Source organism: Xenopus tropicalis, chromosome 9 (assembly GCF_000004195.4).
Source record: "Xenopus tropicalis strain Nigerian chromosome 9, UCB_Xtro_10.0, whole genome shotgun sequence".
NCBI lineage: Eukaryota > Metazoa > Chordata > Amphibia > Anura > Pipidae > Xenopus > Xenopus tropicalis.
The window spans coordinates 72427261-72448548 of NC_030685.2; the positions used below are offsets into that span (position 1 = coordinate 72427261).

The 21288-nt window shown below is 39.0% G+C and overlaps 1 protein-coding gene across 1 annotated transcript in view; it reads right to left on the minus strand.

The window, feature by feature from the left end:
- tank (TRAF family member associated NFKB activator) overlaps positions 1-14526 on the minus strand; it is a 47369-nt gene extending 32843 nt beyond the window's left edge. The window contains exon 1 of the mRNA XM_004917697.4: positions 14425-14526. The gene's annotated coding sequence lies outside the window, so the exon portion shown is untranslated. The remainder of the gene's footprint in view (positions 1-14424) is intronic.
- Positions 14527-21288: the final 6762 nt, after the last annotated feature.

Here is a 21288-nt window from a genome sequence, read left to right on the forward strand (position 1 = left end):
TATTGAAATTTCTCCAACAACCCTACTAGTCCCACCCATCTGTTCCACTTCCTGCTGCCTCCTTTGCCAGGCTGGGCAGGGGGACCAGCAGCACTCAGCATACTGCACTGTAGGATAGGAACCAATCAGTAGATAGGCTGACCTGATAGGGAACCAAAGTCTGCCTTTGCTTGTGGCTAACCCCTCCTGCTGGTAGGGACTGTTAGAACACACCCATCCCTTATTTGAAACACTTGACAAGAACGGTAGCAGATCTGTGTGGAGCTCCAATAAAAGGACAATATTTAAAGATAACGAGCATTTTTAGCACCATATATTATTCACTTTTGCCAACCAGATTGAGGGGTGGTTCACTTATGCTATATGTCTCTATTAAAGAAGAGAAGCATCAGCCTGGGGGAGAAAGTATGTTTAGTTACCGAGGGTGGGGGTTGCCTAACATATTGGAGCCTCCAGTGATTTTGAGTTTCCTTCTGTTTTAATTTACCCTTAAATTAATGATCCATAATTTGTTCTCTTTAAGATACAGCCAGGGTTGGACTGAGGTGTTCATGGCTCACCGGGGCTGCTACCTCAGGGGCCCCCACACCCCCTCTGGGGCCCCCACTTGCCTGCCTACTCACCCCCCACAAGCACCTAACCCCAGCACTTATGCCACAATTATGGTAGGGCAGGCAGGGATCTGGTCTTGGTCGGCAGGGCCCATGAGAGCTTGCTGGGTTTTTTCCTGGTGTCCCGCCAGCCCAGTCCGACCCTGGATACAGCCATATGTCCTGATGATCCCTTACGCTCTGATTTTATATAGCCTCCTTAAAGGAAAACTGTCATGGGAAAACATATTTTTTCAAAACATATTAGTTAATAGAGCTTCTCCAGCAGAATCCTGCATTGAAATCTGTTTTTCAAAAACACTGATTTTTTTTTATATTAAATTTTGAAATTTCACATGGGGCTAGCCATATTCTTCATTTCCCAGGGTGCCACAGCCATGTGACCTGTGTTCTCATAAACTTCAGTCACACTTTACTGCTGCGCTGCAAGTTGGATTGATATCCCCCCCCTCCCAGCAGCTGAACAATGGGAAGGGAGCAAGATAACAGCTCCCAGTAGGTATCAGAATAGCACTCAATAGTAAGAAATCCAAGTCCGGCTAGGGACTCCTCCAGTTACATGGGAGTAGGAGAAACAATAGGTTAGCTGAAAGCAGTTCTAATGTGTAGCGCTGGCTCCTTCTGAAAGCTCAGACTCAGGCACAATGCACTGAGATGGCGCCTACACACCAATATTACAGCTACAAATACATTTGTTGGTTCAAGAATAACATTTTAAATGGCAGAGTGAATTATTTGCTGTGTAAACAGTGTTATTTAGAAATAAAAAGTACCCCATAAAAATCATGACAGAATCCTTTTAATGAGCTTCTGTACTTAGGGAACAAGGCAGTGTCAGTTTTAGAATCTCACTTTTAACCCTTAGAAGTAAAATTTAGGTGACTCATAGCACCCGGCCTGCAGTTTGAAAGCAATTTTTTTTATTTGTTGCTATGAGTTACTAGATCTGGAGGGAACATTGTACCTGTTTTTAGATTCTCAGATTTGTAACAGACAGAGATAAGTTAATGATACATTTTTCACGTATCATGCCACCTAGAGAGTTACTTGCGTCAATCTTCTCCTTCAAGCTTTTGAAAAGATAAGACCTGCATATCTGCCAGGGATATCAGATGGAATTCCAGCTTATTACTGTGCTGTCATGCTATACAGGGTTAGAAGAGAAGATATTGGCAAACTCAATGTCAAATGTGACCCCTCCAGCAGGAAGTTTCTAAAAGTACAAATGTATTTCATGGATAAATTATGTTGTTTTTTTTGTTTATAATAGGGTTGTCCTTGGGCAATTTGATGACAACATGGCAAGTGGCCACAGTAACATTTTATATGAGTGCTGGCCAACCTATCATACGCCTGATTGGCTGAGTGGGCTTGTAAAATACTAGTCAGGTCTCAAGCTTGATGATAACTCCTAGAACTTATCACTTAATAAAGAAATCCAAGCTAGAGTGGCAAAACAAAACTGACCCAAACCTTCAAGTCGCCTATCTACATATGTTAGTTACCCTTTATGACACGTGAAAAGGATTAGTGGGAACTACAATAGAATATGTATTAGTGAATAATAAACATGTCTATATGTTAGTGGGGGGCAGTGAACACATCAAAGGATACAGTACCCTCAGCCGTAAAACCTGCAGCTCGACTTTAAGCCACAGCCTGTCATTATATGAGTCACCCTTATGAAATATAATAATATCAGTAAATACTGAAGAAATCATGTCTGTTGAACCTGAGAAATGGGCCAAACCAATGAAACATGAATGGTTCCAGCAGATGAGAGAGACAATATGATAGTATGGATATAGTATATTACTCAATACTATTAGAAAGGTTTCCTAAACATATAAGGAGGAACATACCTGCGAGTTTCCCAGGGTAGGAAGTAGTAAGAGAGCCTACAGTAGCCCCACTAGTGATTGATTTTTGAGAATTTTCCTGTGGGTAAAGGGGTGAATGTAATCCCAGTAGACCCACTATTCCCGGGTGGACTAAGATGTATCAATGCAACAGAAGCAGAGAGAATCTGAACTTCATAAAGTAAATACCAACAATGTGACCTTTATTAGTGATGCAAATGTTAAAATATCCATTAGAACTTCTCTCATAAAAATATATCGAAGATGAAAGCTGGGGAAAATGGGGAAAAATGCAAGAACTTAGGGCTTAATGGGCACAATAAACACAACTGTCCTCTCTGGGTGCTCCTTTATTATATGGGCAGCATAGTGCTCCCTAGGGCATTTTTTATGGCAAAATAATATTGTTTCCCCCAAATGTGGGCTCTATTAGCACACACTTCCAGCGGGGAAACAATTTTCTTATGATAGGCACCCTTTAAAGGGCCACTATACTCAAAAGGTTTGGTTTGGAAGCTTGGCTGCTTCCTCTACTACAGAAAGACTATGTAAGTAGGTTAGGAAAGTGGTGGCTGATACTTTTATTCTGCTCTACCACTGATGTTGAGTTTCCCAATTCCCAGTGGGGCCTAAATCAGCCTTATAGGGTCTATATTAGCCTTGGTTAGTGTAATATGTAAGTCCAACATTGCACTCTATTCTTTGTGCAAAACGGGTACAGAATTTTGTACAGGGAAGTTATGGCAGATGAACATAGGATTTAAAGGAACGGTAACACCAAAAAATGAAATAGCTTTAAAGTAATTAAAACATGAAATACTGTTGCCCTGCACTGTAAAAGCTGTGTGATAAGGCACGGGTTCTATAGCAGATAACAGATAAGCTCTGTAGAATATAATGTTTTATCTGTTATCTGCTAAGTAACCTGGGCCTTTTCTCCTTTAAAATGGCTGCCCCCATGGCTACACAGCAGCCTTGTTTATATAAACTATTATATATACTAGTAGTCTTTTTGAAGCAAACACACAACTTTTACCAGTGCAGGACAACAGTACATTATATTATAATTATTTTATACACTTTCCTTTTTTTTGGTGTTACTGTTGCTTTAATGGGTGGAGACACCAGAAGTGTTGCGGACCAAGCGGCATTCTAAAAGCTTCTATGTTCCAGTTATGATTATTATTTATTTACATGATACTCAGAGCTTTACAGATTATTTGAATTGAATTACAAGTTCATTCATAGATCTATTTACCCTCCCCTCCTGACCCCCCCCCCCCCACACAAACATGTGGCTCAGAAGTCTCTAAAGATGCCAGTACGGTTGGCACCTTTTCTGGAAAACATTACCATCCTTCCTATTTATTTGTTATTGTGCCCTATTAATAACAGTGGCATCAAGCTTATACCCTAGCTACCAGTAAGTTTTGGGCTATGGCAAGGGGGAAATATACACTGGGGAGCTTCAAGGGGGCCCCAGCATCGTGGGCCCACCCTCACCACTGAAGCATGGCAAGAACCAATATTCGCAGGTAGACACTTAGGGGCTGATTTACTAAGACACGAATTCGAATCCGAATTAGAAAAAATTCCGATTGGAAAACGAACATTTTGCGACTTTTTCGTATATTTTGCGATTTTTTCGGCGCCTTTACGACTTTTCGGAAATTATCGCGACTTTTTCGTTACCAATACGATTTGCGCAAAAAAACGCGAGTTTTTCGTAGCCATTACGACTTGCGCGAAAAAACACAAGTTTTTCGTAGCCATTCCGAAAGTTGCGCAAAATCTGGCGATTTTTCGTAGCGTTAAAACTTGCGCGAAAAGTCGCGCCTTTTTCGTAGCGTTAAAACTTAAAAGGCGCGAGGTTTCACGCAAGTTTTAACTCTACGAAAAAATCGCGACTTTTCGCGCAAGTTTTAACGCTACGAAAAAATCGCCAGATTTTGCGCAACTTTCGGAATGGCTACGAAAAACTCGCGTTTTTTCGCAAAAATCGTATTGGTAACGAAAAAGTCGCGATAATTTCCGAAAAAATCGCAAAATACCGATCATTACGAAAAAAACGCACTCGGACGCATTCGGCCCGTTTGTGGGTTAGTAAATGTGCCCATTAGGGGCACATTTACAAAAGCACGAACGCTCCGAGCGTATTTTCACCGATTTTTTCGGGCGTCCGCACGACTTTTTCGTACGTCGCACGAAAAATCAGAAAGGTTTTACCGTTGTTTACAATTGTTCGGTACGAAAATTTCGTGACTTTCGGATCGCCAATACGATATTATCGTGACTAATACGATTTTTTCGGAAGCATTTTCGTGATATTTGCGATCTTCAGAAATGTTCATTTCCAATCCGATTTTTTCCCATTCGTGATTCGGATTCGTGGATTAGTAATTGTGCCCCTTAGACTGTAAGCTCTACGGGACAGGGACCTCCTTCCCACTGTGTTTCATACAACATGGCACTTATATATATATATTTACTGTATTTATTTATTAAATCACTTGTCCTCCCTGTGTGTAATTTTGTATTCTGTAAAAATATGCGCTGCGTACCCTTGTGGCGCTTTATAAATAAAGTTATACATACATACATACAGGTAGGCATGGAGCCTAATAAACAGAAACTAATTACTAATGCCTCATTACTCATCTTGTGGTTACCCGACATAATATTGTGCACTTTTTTGCACGCGTTTTACATGCATTTTCGCAGTTTCGCTGATTTTTTGCCATTTCGCAAATCTGTGATCATATTAGGTGGGAGTTTTTAAGATTTATCAAATGAAAATCTTAAAAAAAATACATTTAAATCTTGCAATCCAAAATATGTTGAGGTGCCATAGAAGGAATTTTGTTATTTGAGGGTTTTTTTTTAGGTTTCTGCCACAGTGCTCGAGGTTATCCCTTACGAGAATTTAAAAGAGGAAAAAAAAAACCCATTATTGCAAGAAAAGCTGCAGTCACAATGATTTGCGATTTTGTTTTAGTGAAAAATAAGAATTGTGATAAATATGTCTCAGGGAGGTAAATATATTAATATTCTTAAAGGAACAGTACCACAAAAAAATGAAAGTGTATAAAAGTAACTAAAATATAATGTGCTGCTGCCCTGCACTGGTAAAAGTTGTGTGTTTACTTCAGAAAGTCTACTATAATTTATATAAATAAGCTGCTATGTAGCCATGGAGGCAGCCATTCAAAGGAGAAAAGGCACAGGCACATAGCAGATAACCGATAAAACACTATTGTATTCTACAGAACTTATCTGTTATCTGCTATGTAACCTGTGCCTTTTCTCCTTTTTTCCAGCTTGAATGGCTGCCCCCGTGGCTACACAGCAGCTTATTATATAAATTATAGTAGTGTTACTGTAGCAAACACACCAGTTTTACCTGTGCAGGGCAACAGTGCATTATATTTTTATTACTTTAAAGCTCTTTCAATTTTTAGTGTTACTGTTCCTTTAATCAAGAATTTTACATTTTTTTTATTTTGGAAAAACTCAGACACGAAAATGTTGATTGTTAGCTTATTTATGAAAAACTTTCAAATGTCAAATGAGTCAAATTTATTTTGAAAACTTGAATTTTGATAATTTACCCACCACTTTTATAGAAATTCTCCAACTATTAGCTTTTTTAAAAAAAAATCTTAAATATCTCAGTTTGGAAAACTCAAATTCAAATATAGTAAAAATGGTGGGTTTCCTTGCAGTGAAAAACTCAAATCATTGTAAAAACTTAATGTTGAATATTGATAAACCTGCCCCCAACCAATCGATGGAACCAACTCTGAACCCTACTTGGAATAATCTCAAAATTTTTTTAAAAATTTTTTAGCTTATTTATTTATTATTATTTATAAAAATCTGAATAAAAAATGAGATTTGTAGATTGTAAGCTCTTTTGGGCAGGGCTCTCTTCACCTCCTGTATCGGTTATTGATTGCTTTATATGTTACTCTGTATGTCCAATGTATGAATCCCACTTATTGTACAGCGCTGCGGGATATGTTGGCGCTTTATAAATAAATGTTAATAATAATAATGAAAAAAAACAACTTGAATACCCTAAATTTGTATTTCATGCACCATATTTTGGTGGAAAGGGAAGGTTTTGTCCTTAATATGTGAATAAAATAAAAATATACAAAAATGTTGAACTGGTATAAGGCAGTAAAATATCTGAATGAGGAAGAGACCTGGTGTGTGATAAGATTAGTGAAGGGCTAACTGTCAGTAACAATCCACTTACCACAGAAACTCTGTAGGCAGATGGCAGTGTGCCTAGAGGGCGGGGGAGTGGTTAGAGTGATATATATATATATACACACACAGGAAAGAATACCGTTTTCACAAATCCTGCAACCTGAGATTTTGGTGACCTCATTTAACTGGTATTTATTTTTAAAGTTTTTTAACTAATTTAATTGGTACTCAAAATCTTTTTTTTTTTTTTTACTATTCATATATAATAATAAATATAGGGGTTTCTTATCAGTAGCCTGTAAAATGTAGAGATACACTGACTGCAGAAATTGGTTCTAGATCTGTCTAAATCCCAGTATCTTTTGTATGATTCAGATTCAGCCGAATCCTTAGCTCAGCCAAACAGACTGCAAAAGTCATGTGACTTTAACGCTCCAGACAATTGGAGGCTTGTTTAGCAGTTTTCAAATGAGTGAAGTTTTTTGCAGTTCAAATAAACTCAAATTTTTATCATACTCGAATACCTGTTTATTTATTTAAAAATTGAAATTTAAAAATGCAATCGAATTACGAAGATATTAAGCTCCATTACCTTGAACGTCATTGAATTCATTCCTAATTGTTCTTGTGAATTTCATAATAATATAAGTTACAAGATAAAAAACCGCAATCGAATTAAACCATGGAAGAAAAGCTCAAATGCATCAAATTTCTACCCATAACTTTCAATGAAAAAAATTGAAAAACCACATAAATTTCCCCACATAAACTCCCATTGACTTTTACAAGCTTTTTAGATGCCAACTGTTACATTTGAGAAGTTTGAATGTTTTGCTCTTAATAAATATGGAATATTACATAGAAAACCTAATTTGAATCTGGAGGTTTTGGCAAAAAAAAAAATGTGAATAGCTTCAATATCAATATTCTTATTTGAATATTGATAAATCACCACCCCCTTGAACGTAAAATAGTTTTTGCTCACGGATGTCGATATTTGAAAGCTTTTCTCAAACGTAAATATGCAAGTTAGGGTTTGGTGGTTATTTAAGTCAATCCTTTTGTTGAGAATTCGGTATTCAGCTTTATGCAATTTGGTACATGCCTAGTGAAATAAAGAAGGAAACGGTGGCAACAATATAATTTTTGCTTATTTGATGGTACAGGTATCGGACCCCTTATCCGGAAACCCGTTATCCAGAAAGCTCCGAATTACGGAATGCCCTTCTCCCATAGACTCCATTTTAATCAAATAATTCAGAATTTTAAAACTGATTTCCTTTTTCTATGTAGAAATAAAACAGAACCTTGTAATTGATCCCAATTAAGATATAATTAATCCTTATTGGATGCAAAAGGTTCCTATTGGGTTTAATTAATGTTTTATTGATTTTTTAGTAGACTTAAGGTATTGAGATCCAAATTACGGAAAGACCCCTTATCCGGAATACCCTTGGTCCCGATCATTCTGGATAATGGGTCCTATACCTGTATCAGTTCATATGTTATGTGAGATAATAATAATATCTCATTACACAGGGACAGTTCTAGGGTACGCATACCACGGAACAGTATGGAGGTCTCAATAGGGAGTGGGAGGTTTCTTGTTACTGTTAACTTAATTTCGATATCGATTGGTGTGTCCTTATTATAATAATATATATTATTTGGGTAGTTCTACATGCTAATATATATTAGAAATAGCTTGGATGTTTTTCTTGTATGATCTGAGGGTGGGAAATCTTTTGGCTAAATACCAGGATATCTATTTATGTATGTGATATTTATGCAGTATATTTATATTTAATCTCTATTTAATTCTATTCAATTGACTCAATGGTTATTCCTTATGTTATTATTCTGTTTTCTTTCCCCTATTGTGGGGTGAGATTTGTTAATTATGAGAATCTGATCGGTTTTATAGTACTATGTGTGCATGGTTTTAACCACTTGGTCATTCATGGGGTTAATTCTTAATTGAATTAGTGGGAGTGCAGGGTGTGCATATAAACATGGGTGGTGGGGGTCACTGGCTCAGCTTCTGAGGAAGTGGCATATAGCCACGAAACGCGTTAAGTCGTGCTCTCTGCTATGATTTTAAAGATTTCAATAAAGAACACTTTTATTTGAGAAACAACCTGGTGCTCTGCTCCTATTTCTATTTTTGCTGAATGATTTCGCTTGGATCGGGGGTGTAAGGTGGCGTGATAGCACGGTTGTAACATACGCTGGTCGCTCTCCTGGTGAGTGCTCCCCTGTATCTGTTCCTATAGGGTACGCAGAGAGAATACCTGTCCTAGGTCCTTTATTTTTTTTTTTTTTTAATACAAATGACATAATATATTGTATTATAATTGTTTAAGATCTGTGCAAATTTTTGTTTTAATATTACAGAAAAAGTAAAATGATTTGCTAAAAATTAACTCTCTGGAAATGGCCTTTCTGTATTTTGGAGCTTTCTGGATAATGGGTTTCTGAATGATAGGTCTCATACCCTGTACTTAGATCAGGAATATCCAAACTGCATTACTTGTGTTGGCCTTCATCATCCCACTGGAAGACTAATGCAGATTTGCCCAGTGTTAGTAAATGATCCCAAGAAGGTAGATGACAAACCAAGAGGCTGAAATGTAGAAATATATAGGGGGGAATTCACAAATGTGGAGGTAGCCCTTTTTTGGAGTAAAAGTGGTGGAAAAACTGGTGGAAAACATTTTCTCCAGATTTACAAACAGAAATCCGCCTAAATTCCGACTCCACCGCCACTTTTCTGTTTTTGGTGAAGAAAGACAGTTTACAGACACTTTTGTGAATTTGCCGTTTAATGACATTTATACGACATTTTAACGACTTTTTTTCCCGACATTTTTCCCCGGCATTTTCAAAATGCTCAGTGTAACTGTCACATCACTTCTAAGTTCTTCTGTTTTGTTTTGTTTCCCCCCGTCTCCATTTCACACCTAAGGTAGGGGCCCCATTGGGGGATCGTTAACATATTAATGGGGATTAGCAGCCTATTGTTAGGGGACAAGTTTCTGTCTAACCCTAGAACAATAGGTGCAAAAAGCCTCATTAACATTTTATAAACAAGTAAAACACTGATTAAAAAAAGTTTAATTTATATCTTATATATAAAAAGTTTGCCCAAACTTATCTGTGCCCCCATAGTGTGTCCAGAACTACAGAGCTGCCTGACAGCATTTGTCCCCCACCTGTTCCCAGCAGCCATCTTGGGGATCAGAAAGCAGCACATACACACTGGGATATTGGGGTACAGGGTTGGACTGGCCCAACAGGGCACTGGATAAAAACCCAGTGGGCCCTAGTCCTGTTGGACCTCTATTCACCGGGCATGTTGGTGTGGGGACTGGATTGCTGCTGCCCAGTAATGAGTAGGGGCTAGAGAAGAAGGTATTTAGACCCTTAAATCTTGTTACAGAAGTGGAATTACACAGGAATATGGAAAACATTAGAAAGCCCAGATTGTCCTGAAAAAATTGATGTATAGTTTCCCTGGGCAAACTAAAATTATCCCTCAGGAAATGCCCCCAAAGTGAAATGACAAATGAAATGCAAAATCCTGCTGGTAAAATCCTTGCTCCAAGGCTCGTGTAGCTGTGGGATTGAGTTTGATGGCACCGACAGATTTACTAAGAGCTAAAGGCAAATTCTTAAAAAAAATGTCAGGAAAATGACAAAATCTATAAACTGTCTGTTTAAAAGACAAATTCACAAAAGTGGAGATAGAGGTTTGTGAATTAGGTGGAAAATCTGACAAATCTATCTCCACTTTTATTTTGTCTCCATATCAGCACTTTTGTGAATTCCCCCTATAGAGTATGTACTAAATAGTTTTCATTTTTGGTATTACTGGTTCTTTCATGCTGAAATCTCTGGAACTTGGGTTGCTTCTCTTTATTCCCTATGGAATCACCAAGCCAAATACTTGCTGGCCTTCAGCTTTAAAATAAACTCCATAAATGCCATTAACGAGAAAAGAAGGCCCTACTCAAATTGTAATTATCTGGGGCAATTGACCCAGGAAGTCAAAAACTGTAATTAAGCACGGGCAAAGTCACCCTCTTATCAGTCAAGACTTTTAATGAACACTTTACACTGATATAAATAATAATGCAGTCCCTATTGCCTATATTAAAGGGGACCAGTCATCCTAAGAAACAATTTTACATTTATTATCTATTGTGTGGATCTTCTCCCAATACAGGGTCGGACATGGGGGTGCAGGGCCCACCGGAGTCCCCCGCACCCCCTAACTCCCCCCCCACAGGGCCCCCCGCTGAGCCTCCCTTACCCCCTGCAGGGGCCCCCACTGGATCTCCCTTACCCCCTGCAGGGTCCCGACATCCTCCCCTGACACGTATGGGGGGAAAAAGTGATTTTTTTTTTTCGGGCGAATTAGCCCAATATCACCCACCTTAGGTGGGCATATCGAGACAGGGTCAGACTGGGCCGCCGGGACACCGGGAAGAAACCCAGTGGGCCCCGACCCTTCCCGGCGCGCGTCAGGGGAAGAATGGTCGGCCGGGGGTGTGCCGGGAAGGGTCGGGGCCCACTGGGTTTCTTCCCGGTGTCCCGGCGGCCCAGTCTGACCCTGTCTCGATATGCCCACCTAAGGTGGGTGATATTGGGCTAATTCGCCCGAAAAAAAAATCACTTTTTTCCCCCCAGCTTTGGTTTCTGTTTCTATTTACATAAGAACATTTATTAATACATTTGCATGCTTTGTTCAGGCAAATCTAAATTAAAGGAGAAGTAAAGGTAAGTAGTGATAAAGCTGGCTTTTTTGTTAAAGTTCAGCTTTTTACTGTACTGTTCTTGTGCAGGCGGCGCAAAAAAAGAGAAGAAGGAAGAGGATCGCTGTCTCGCAGTTACCCCTGGATGGTTCGGGTTTCTCCTAACAGAAGCCCCGGCCTGGGGTATCAGGTGAGTGATCACTGGGGGGTGCCTAACATTTTGGCACCCCCCAGTTATTGTACCTTTCCTTCTCCTTTAAATAATGTATAGATTTTATATCTACCACATTTAAACTACTCCACAAGGAATGAACAAAAACTGCCCAGTCTTTAGGAACTTCAATCCTTAAAGGAACAGTAACACCAACAATGAAAATATATCAAAATAATTACAATATATGCTGTTGCCCTGCACTGGTAAAACTTTTGTGTTTGCTTCAGAAACCCTATTATAGTTTGTATAAATAAATCTGCTCTGTAGTCATAAGGTTAGCTATTCAAATTGAAATAAGGCTAAATTAGAAGATAACAGATAAGTTCTGTAAAACACCATTGTATTCTACAGAGTTTATATTATCGGCTATGTAACCTCTGGCTTTTTCCTTTTTTCCCCATGGCTACACAGCAGCTTATTTATATAAACTATAGTAGTCTTTCTGAAGCAAACACACCAGTTCTATCATTGCAGTGCAGTTGTACTTGAATTACTTACTAAAACACTTTCACTTTTTGGTGCTACTGTTCCTTTAAAAGAAACAAAACAGAATTTAGTTCAAACAGCCACAAAGAACTCGTGTCTTCAGTCTCACTAGACTGGAAACACAAGTCAGCAACCATTATGCAATGCTTTTCTATTCATATAATACATGTAGAAGTAACCTTACATTTTTTTGGATTATATATAACAACAAGATTATTTTTGTTTTAAGGTCACATGATTGCTTTTGGAAGAGGGGGGGTTTGTACATCATAACTGCACGTGAAAAAAAACCAAACTTCTGGGTTTTTTGCCCCCATTTAATTTAAATGTATTTTCTATTTTTAAACAGACGGACTTTTTTTTTTTTTTTTTTTTGGTGGAGTAATTGTGGAAATGACTATATTTCTAGTTTCCTTCTTTGTTGCTAAATAACGGCTGAGGGTTTGTTCGTCTTCAGAAAGAGGTTTGTTGTCAAAAAGAACACTTTTTTTTCAATTGCTTTTTGATCTTTTGGTAAAATTTTTTTTTTAAAAGATTTCGCACTAGAAAAAAAATTGTTTCGTTATCATGTTCTCTTAAAGTCTGGTCTCTGACTCTCTAAACTGTTACAATTTGATAGAAGCAAATAGGAGCATGCTCAGTAGGGGCTGAACTTGCTGCCACTTAGAAACGCCAGCTATTTATGTATTAAATAAACAAAAGGAATTCTGGGAATGAATTACTAAGAGCTCCGATGAAATCCCATTTACGTGGGTTTATCCTATAGGCTAAAGCTCACACACTGGGTATTTGGTGACTGTATAACAGCCAACAATGTAACCAATGTTCAGAGAGTCAGCAATCAAGTTTACTGAGCTGCTGTTCGGCTTTGGGGAACGTGAGAGGGGTAAAATGAAATCAATTGATTTTTAAAATGCAAATTAAAAATGATATTAAATAGAAATCAACTAAAAAAAGAATAAATCATTATTTGGGGGTGAAAGCAATATGTTTTCTGAAACTAAACATGAACCTTACAAATAACATGATCCTACCACACATGAAATTAGAAAATTTCAACTGTAGATAGTTGTGTAAAATAATAGAAATGTACCGAATCGAATATTCCACTTGGTATTTGACCAAATCTAAAAATTAAATTGAACTTTGCTATTTCGGGGGAGGAGTTTTCCTTACATTTGAATTAGGCCCAATCTTGGGTACAGTTCAATGACCCGAATCGAAAAGCAATGGATTTGATGCATCTGAGATGGAATAATTTGGACACAGCTCTAATGTATTTTCCATTCAAAACAAAAAAAAAAAGCAAGAGCTGTATAGGTCAATAAAAATATATCAATATTATAAATACAAAAAATGAATCAAATCTATAAGATTCAATATCTGCAAACTCAGAAAGTTCAGAATTGCGGGAAGGCCATCCCCCACAGACTCCATTTTTATGAAATAATTCAAGATTTTCAAACATTTCCTTTTTCTCTGTAATAATAAAACAGTATCTTGTATTTAATCCTAAAATATTATCAATCTTTATTAGAGGCAGAACAATCCTATTGGGTTTATTTAATGTTTAAAAGATTTTTAAGTAGACGTAAAGTATAGAGATCCGAATTACGGAAAGATCCCTTATTTGGAAAACCCCAGGTCTGTTTAACAGGTCCTATGCCTGTACAATGTTATATATTCATTGTAAGAATGGAATTTCTATTAGAGCTATTTATTAATTTGAATGAATACCCAGTTTGCAATATTTTCATATCCACATAAAAAAAAATCCAGAAAATGAAATTAAATTGTATGTGTAGATTGTAAACTCTTTTGGGCAGGGCTCTCTTTACCTCTTGTATCGGTTATTGGTTGCTTAATATGTTACTCTGTATGTCCAATGTATGTAACCCACTTATTGTACAGCGCTGCGGAATATGTTGGCACTTTATAAATAAATGTTAATAATAATAATAATGTGTATGCACGTGTATGGGTGGCATTGCCTAAGCCGTGCCTTTACAAGGACACACAGCAGTGGAAAGTGGAGGGCACCCTGTATGTACTGCACTGATTTAATACAGAGGCACATTGTGCCAGTTTCAGTGCTACAATAGTCCATTCCAGTTGTGTATTCTGGGAGTTGTAGTTTTGCAATCATAAAACTACACTTGGCAGTGTTTTGCTCTTCTCTGAAGGATTAAGCCTTGGGTGGCAGTTCCCCCTCTGCCATCTCTGCATTCACTTTCAACACCCTTAGTTACTAACAAATTCACATAGAAATTCAAATTGCCCATTACCTTATAAAGAGGCTCCTTGTCACCGTTCCTCCTTCGACCACATCTTCCATAGACTGTGCAGCCTGTAGAATTGCTTCGGTGGCCTCTTGAAACCTGAGCAATCTGGCCTGCCTGCCCTGATGTTAATAGTTACATTAGCTGGGAACTTCCAAGGGGAAATCCCCAGCTGCACGGCTTCCTTATTTAAAGTCGCTGTCAGCCAATTGCTTTCAGTATCTTTCAGCCCAAAATGTACTTCAACACTTTACAATGAAGCAGTTCTTAGATATACTCTTTCTTTGCCCCCTTTTTTTTCTTAGAATGCCCCGTCGTTCTATTATATCTCTCTCTTTCGCAACCCTGATCAAAGGCAACGTTACAGGACTATATATAGAATTTACACTGAATACCTTGCGGATTGTAAAACTGAACTCTAGTTCCTACTGGTGAAATTTTTTCGCTCTCTTGTGCTTCCTCTTTCCCCGACGCGGACGTTTTTCTAGGTGTGTTGTGGTGGGTTAAAAATTCATGTTAAGGTGAGGTGGGAAGGGGTTAAAAAGCATGGGGTGATGACTGGGTGCAAGTATTGGTGAATCTGCCCTGTATGCACCTTTGTATTTCTGTGAGCTAAAGGTCCCCATACACGGCCGATAGTAGCTGCCGATATGGGTCCCTTGGAGAACCGAGGGGCCTGGCCGACCGATATCTGGCCTGAAATTGGCCAGATATCAATCAGCCAGGTTAGAAAATCCATTCGGACCGGGGGCCGCATCGGCTCGTTGATGCGGTCCCCGAACCGACTGCCCCATTGCTGCCCTAGGGCCAAACGATCTAATTTTTTTTTTTTTACCTAAATGCTCCCCGATATCGGCCACCCGTAGGTGGGGATATCGGGTGAAGATCCGCTCGCTTGGCGACATCGCCAAGCGAGCGGATCTGCTCGTGTATGGGGACCTTAAAATGACCAATCACACAATTTAATAGCCTTTATTCAGGGGAAAATCTGCTTGGGGTTATTGGTGGTCTATATTCCCCCTGCGCCAAGGCCATGGCTTGTCTGTTAAGGGTCGTAAGTTTTAATGCAATGATTTAAAACTAACATTCAGACTTAAATTGTAGGATAAAGCCAAACTGGAACAAATTGGATGATGTTTTGTCCATTAATAATTGGCAGACAACAATTGTGCAAAAGTGATGCAGAGGAAATGCATTGTAGGTCCCCCAAGGCTTTTGTCAGATACACAATACATGCACAGATATTATTGTTATGTGACCGGAATTTTCTAACCTGTCCGGTCGACTAAGCGACCAATCACAATGGTATGAAAATGTATGTATGTATGTATAACTTTATTTATAAAGTGCCACAAGGGTACGCAGCGCTGTACAATCTTACAAAATACAAAATTATACACAGGGAGGACAAGTGATATAATAAATAAATACAATAAATATATATAAATGCACTGGGAATAAGTGCCATGTGGTATGAGACACAGTAGGAAGGTGGTCCCTGCCCCGTAGAGTTTACAATCTAAGTATCTTACAATCCCAAGCAGAAAATTGTTGGGACGATAATTCGGAGCCCACACACAGTCCAAAAACCGTACAAAACAAGCAGTGCGTGTATGACCAGTTTTAGGGTCACAGTTACTATACTAACTGGGCTGGGATTTATTCCAAGGGCAAGCAAAGACAAGTGGTCAGAAACAGGTGGGCTATTCCTAAGGTGACTCAGCAGAGAATATGGTGGGCTAGTCCTAAGGTGACTCAGCAGAGAATATGGTGGGCTAGTCCTAAGGTGACTCAGCAGAGAATATGGTGGGCTAGTCCTAAGGTGACTCAGCAGAGAATATGGTGGGCTAGTCCTAAGGTGACTCAGCAGAGAATATGGTGGGCTAGTCCTAAGGTGACTCAGCAGAGAATATGGTGGGCTAGTCCTAAGGTGACTCAGCAGAGAATATGGTGGGCTAGTCCTAAGGTGACTCAGCAGAGAATATGGTGGGCTAGTCCTAAGGTGACTCAGCAGAGAATATGGTGGGCTAGTCCTAAGGTGACTCAGCAGAGAATATGGTGGGCTAGTCCTAAGGTGACTCAGCAGAGAATATGGCAGCTCTCATCCTGTTTACATTAACCAAAAAATATTTTTTAGGAATAAACAGAAAATATTAATCATTCACATTCATATCAGTCCCCAGGGTCGGACTGGGCTGGTGGGACACCAGGGGAAAAGCCGGTGGACCCCGCTGACCCAGACGCAATCCCCACCTGCCGATCCCTGCTGCCATCTCTGTACTCCCTCTCCAAAGTATAAGGTATGCACGCGAGGGGGGACTGGCGGTGGGTGAGCGGTTGGAGGTCCCTAAGGGGGTGTGGGGGCCCCCAGGGGTAGCACCCTGGGGTAACATCCCAGGTCGACCCTGCTTGTCCCAGTGGAATTTACTACCTTTCATTACAAAAACACACACTGTATTGTCAATTTTTTTTAATGAACCCAAATAATCTTTGTGTTTGTTTTTGGAGTGTAGGTGGCAGGAACCCCCTCTAACGTACACACTCCATACAGATAGTGCCCAGGTCAGAACTGAACCCAGGGCCCTTAACAACTGCACCACGATGAAAAGGCACCCAAAAAGCTTTGGAATTGATACCTACTGAGAATTTAAATTATATTAAAATCCAGTGTGTAGATTTTATCATTTATTTCTGTCAGTTTTTCCACCTGTTTCACATTAACATATAGAGATCTTTATAGAAACTGTTTATCATTTATATCAATCCCTACCCTGTTTTGCAATCTAATCACATGTTCCTTAGGCTCGTTAGGAGCCTTACTGGTATGGTTGTGACCTGTGGTAACGAACCAAAACACACACCCACCTACAAGATTCATGTGAAATTCATCGTTGAAGATCAAACACAGAATCTAGCGCTGCATTGCATCGAGCGTAACCACTGTATTGTTACAGGTTTCTGGTTTATAACTGTTTCATTTTAACACATCATCATCATCTGTAACTTAATGCTGTTATAATCCTGTAGCTATGACATCACATATGATCACATTATGATGATATTATGATCATAATACAAAAGGAACATTATACAGTTCATATAACCTCTTCTGTAAAGATATTAGGAGTCAACAAGGTCAGTGACCATATAACACACACACAGATAGATGATAGATAGATAGATAGATAGATAGATGATAGATGATTGATAGATAGATAGATAGATGATAGATGATTGATAGATAGATAGATGATAGATAGATAGATAGATAGATAGATAGATAGATAGATAGATGATAGATGATTGATAGATAGATAGATAGATAGATAGACAGATAGATAGATAGATGATAGATAGATAGATAGATAGATAGATAGATAGCTAGATAGATAGATAGATAGATGATAGATAGATATATGATAGATAGATAGATAGATGATATATAGATGATAGATAGATACTTGTAGATGATAGATAGATGAATGATAGATAGATAGATAGATAGATGATAGATAGATAGATGATAGATAGATAGATAGATGATAGATAGCTAGCTAGCTAGCTAGATAGATAGATAGATAGATAGATAGATAGATAGATAGATGATAGATAGATAGATGATAGATAGATAGATTGATAGATGATAGATAGATAGCTAGATAGATAGATAGATAGATAGATAGATAGATAGATAGATAGATAGATAGATGATAGATAGCTAGATAGATAGATGATAGATAGATAGATAGATGATAGATAGATAGATGATAGATAGATAGATAGATAGATAGATAGATAGATGATAGATAGATAGATAGATAGATGATTGATAGATAGATAGATAGATGATAGATAGATAGCTAGATAGATAGATAGATAGATAGATAGATAGATGATAGATAGCTAGATAGATAGATGATAGATAGATAGATAGATAGATAGATAGATGATAGATAGATAGATGATAGATAGATAGATAGATAGATAGATAGATGATAGATAGATAGATAGATAGATGATAGATAGATAGATAGATAGATAGATAGATAGATGATAGATAGCTAGATAGATAGATAGATAGATAGATAGATAGATGATAGATAGCTAGATAGATAGATGATAGATAGATAGATGATAGATAGATAGATGATAGATAGATAGATGATAGATAGCTAGATAGATAGATGATAGATAGATAGATAGATGGATGATAGATAGATAGATGATAGATAGATAGATGATAGATAGCTAGATAGATAGATAGATAGATGATTGATAGATAGATAGATAGATAGATAGATAGATAGATAGATAGATAGATGTAGATATCTGTTTATTATGAGTTCTGCATATGATAATAATTCTGCACACTAAATTGACAGGACTGTATAGGAATATAAACTACAATGCACTAGAGCAACAGTGATTACAGCACTGACCGGCACAGCTATGGGCATCCTGTAAGAGCAACAATAATTACAGCAGGTACAGCTATGGGCACCCTGCCAGCACAACAATGATTACAGCCAGGGCCGGATTTAACTTCGCGGTGCCCCGAGGCCGCCCCCGCCCCCCCACGAGTGCGCATGCGCAATCGCGCGGCGCCCTCTCCCCCTGAGTGCGCAATCGCACATTTAAACTCCCATACGGAGCAGTGGGGAGAGGTCCCGACTGCTCCGTATGGGAGCCAAATTTAAAAATTCTGTTGCGGCGGGGCGGCATGCCGCCCCTAAACTTGTGCCGCCCTAGGCCCGGGCCTTTGTGGCCTTTCCACAAATCCGGGCCTGATTACAGCAATGAATGGGATGGCTATGGGCATCCTGTAAAAACAACAACGATTTCATCACTGACTGGGACTGCTATATGGGTATCCTGTAAGAGCAACAATGATTACAGAAGGTTCAGCTATGGGCACCCTGCCAGCACAACAATGATTATAGGACTATGGGCATCTTAGGTTGCTATGGGCAACAATGATTACAGCTCTGAATGTGCTTGGGGGGATTGTGGGGAATGGCAGCTTTTGGGCAGATTAAAGGTGTGTATTGGCATACCAAGGCATGACTGGGCAGATCAGCTTTTGGGTGTGAGGCTGCAATCTGCTTAGGTGATAGGGCTCATCACCCAGGGGACCCAGATGGGCACTGAGCTAATAACCTGATCATCATAAGTAGCATGGCTGCCCTGCTTTGAGTCCGTTGCCATACCTGATGATTTAGAATGATTTGGTGCCACCTCCCATGCCCCAAAGTACCCGAAAAATGTTCCACGGTGTAGGATACTATCGGTAATATCTGCATGGGAACTGAAAGTCTTTCTCTGCCAGCAGGGTCAGCGGCCTATTCTGTTAGTGATAAAAACATATTGTATTTGTTAAGGGGAGGCCAATTCTCTTGTTAGAACAATGCCACTTGTTTTACTCAAACAAACATGTTGTAACATTCACACCTTGCAATCTCCTCTGCATGATACCCATGAACTGACCTACTTGGCACAAAGCAGTTTGGGGAAAATCAGCTTCTATATAAGAGAACAATGGAAGAAGTGTAGCTGGTACCACTGCCGGCACTATTTCATTTATGGTTTCAGAAATCTGTATTTAGAAGGCAAAACATAGCTAAAGTGGCTGCTGTCTTAAAATCCTTACCACCTTCTATCATCCAAAAAGGGGTGATTAAAAATAAAACAAAGCTGACTATGTTTAGCACAAGGGAGGGTGAAGCATTCCAACTATACTTTCTGGCAGGGCCAAAATCTTGGAAATCATGTGTCCCCATAATATTTAATTATTAAACCTCTGCCCTGCTAGGCCCCTTGGGTTGTGGTCCCTGCCAACTGGAATGGGGGACCCCATAGAAAAGGCTTACCTTATCTTACATTGTAGCCTAATGACCACAGGTACAGGTTTTTGCTCTCCGCCTCCCCAATACATCATCCTTACGTGAGCCTCATTCAGATGCCAGATTTCTTTAAGCTGTCATAATATAAAATACTAGTGGGTCTACCTATACCATAACATGGAAGCTTTGGATTAATACATACATTAGGGGTAGAGTGTCAGCATTCGGTTAAAGACTTTCCAAATCAGCCATTGCCTTTATGAATAGCTCCTATAGGGATTATAATTACATTACAAGAAGGAAGAAGAAAATATAGCTTGGCAGTCAAGGGGATGTGGCTAATATTGTTGGGGGCATGGCTAGCTAAACAGGCCAATAATTGTCACTCTTCATTGCAAGGACAACTGCCTTGTTTTTTTTTAATGCCTGCATAGAAAGATAGCATCGGTCTGTATAAGCATAGGTAGTCCCATGTGCCAGGCTCAGTTCTGGTGGAAAATGTAAAGGTTTAGTGGCCCTTAATACAGGAACTTTTAAAGGGAAAGTTCACCTTTACATGAGAGAATTTTTACTGAGTGCTCTGTTGTTAGGGGCTTTTCCAATGGACCTTTACATTTTTTGCTTCCCTATTCTGCTTTCTTCATACGGCAACTTAACAATGCTCTTTGGTTGTTATCCGGGTCACTGACCCTGGGAACTAAGGAACAATGATCTGTAAAGCTCCATATTATTGTTTTATTGTTACATTTTTTGACAACCACTACCTGGTTGCTAGGGTATGTGAGGCCCAGATAACCCCATAGTTGAAGTAGAAATTCCAATAATATAATTAGACTACAACAGACAAAGACAACAGACTGGGCAAATCTATCACCGACCATGACATTGCCTTTTATAGTCCACGTGGATCAGATTAAGAACAAAGGTTTATAAGAGCAAACAAAAGAAAGGTACTTTCCCATATTTGTATTGCTTGCATTGTGAAGGGAGTAACCGTGCAAAGGGGCAGTTAGTGCATGAAGCGTGTTAT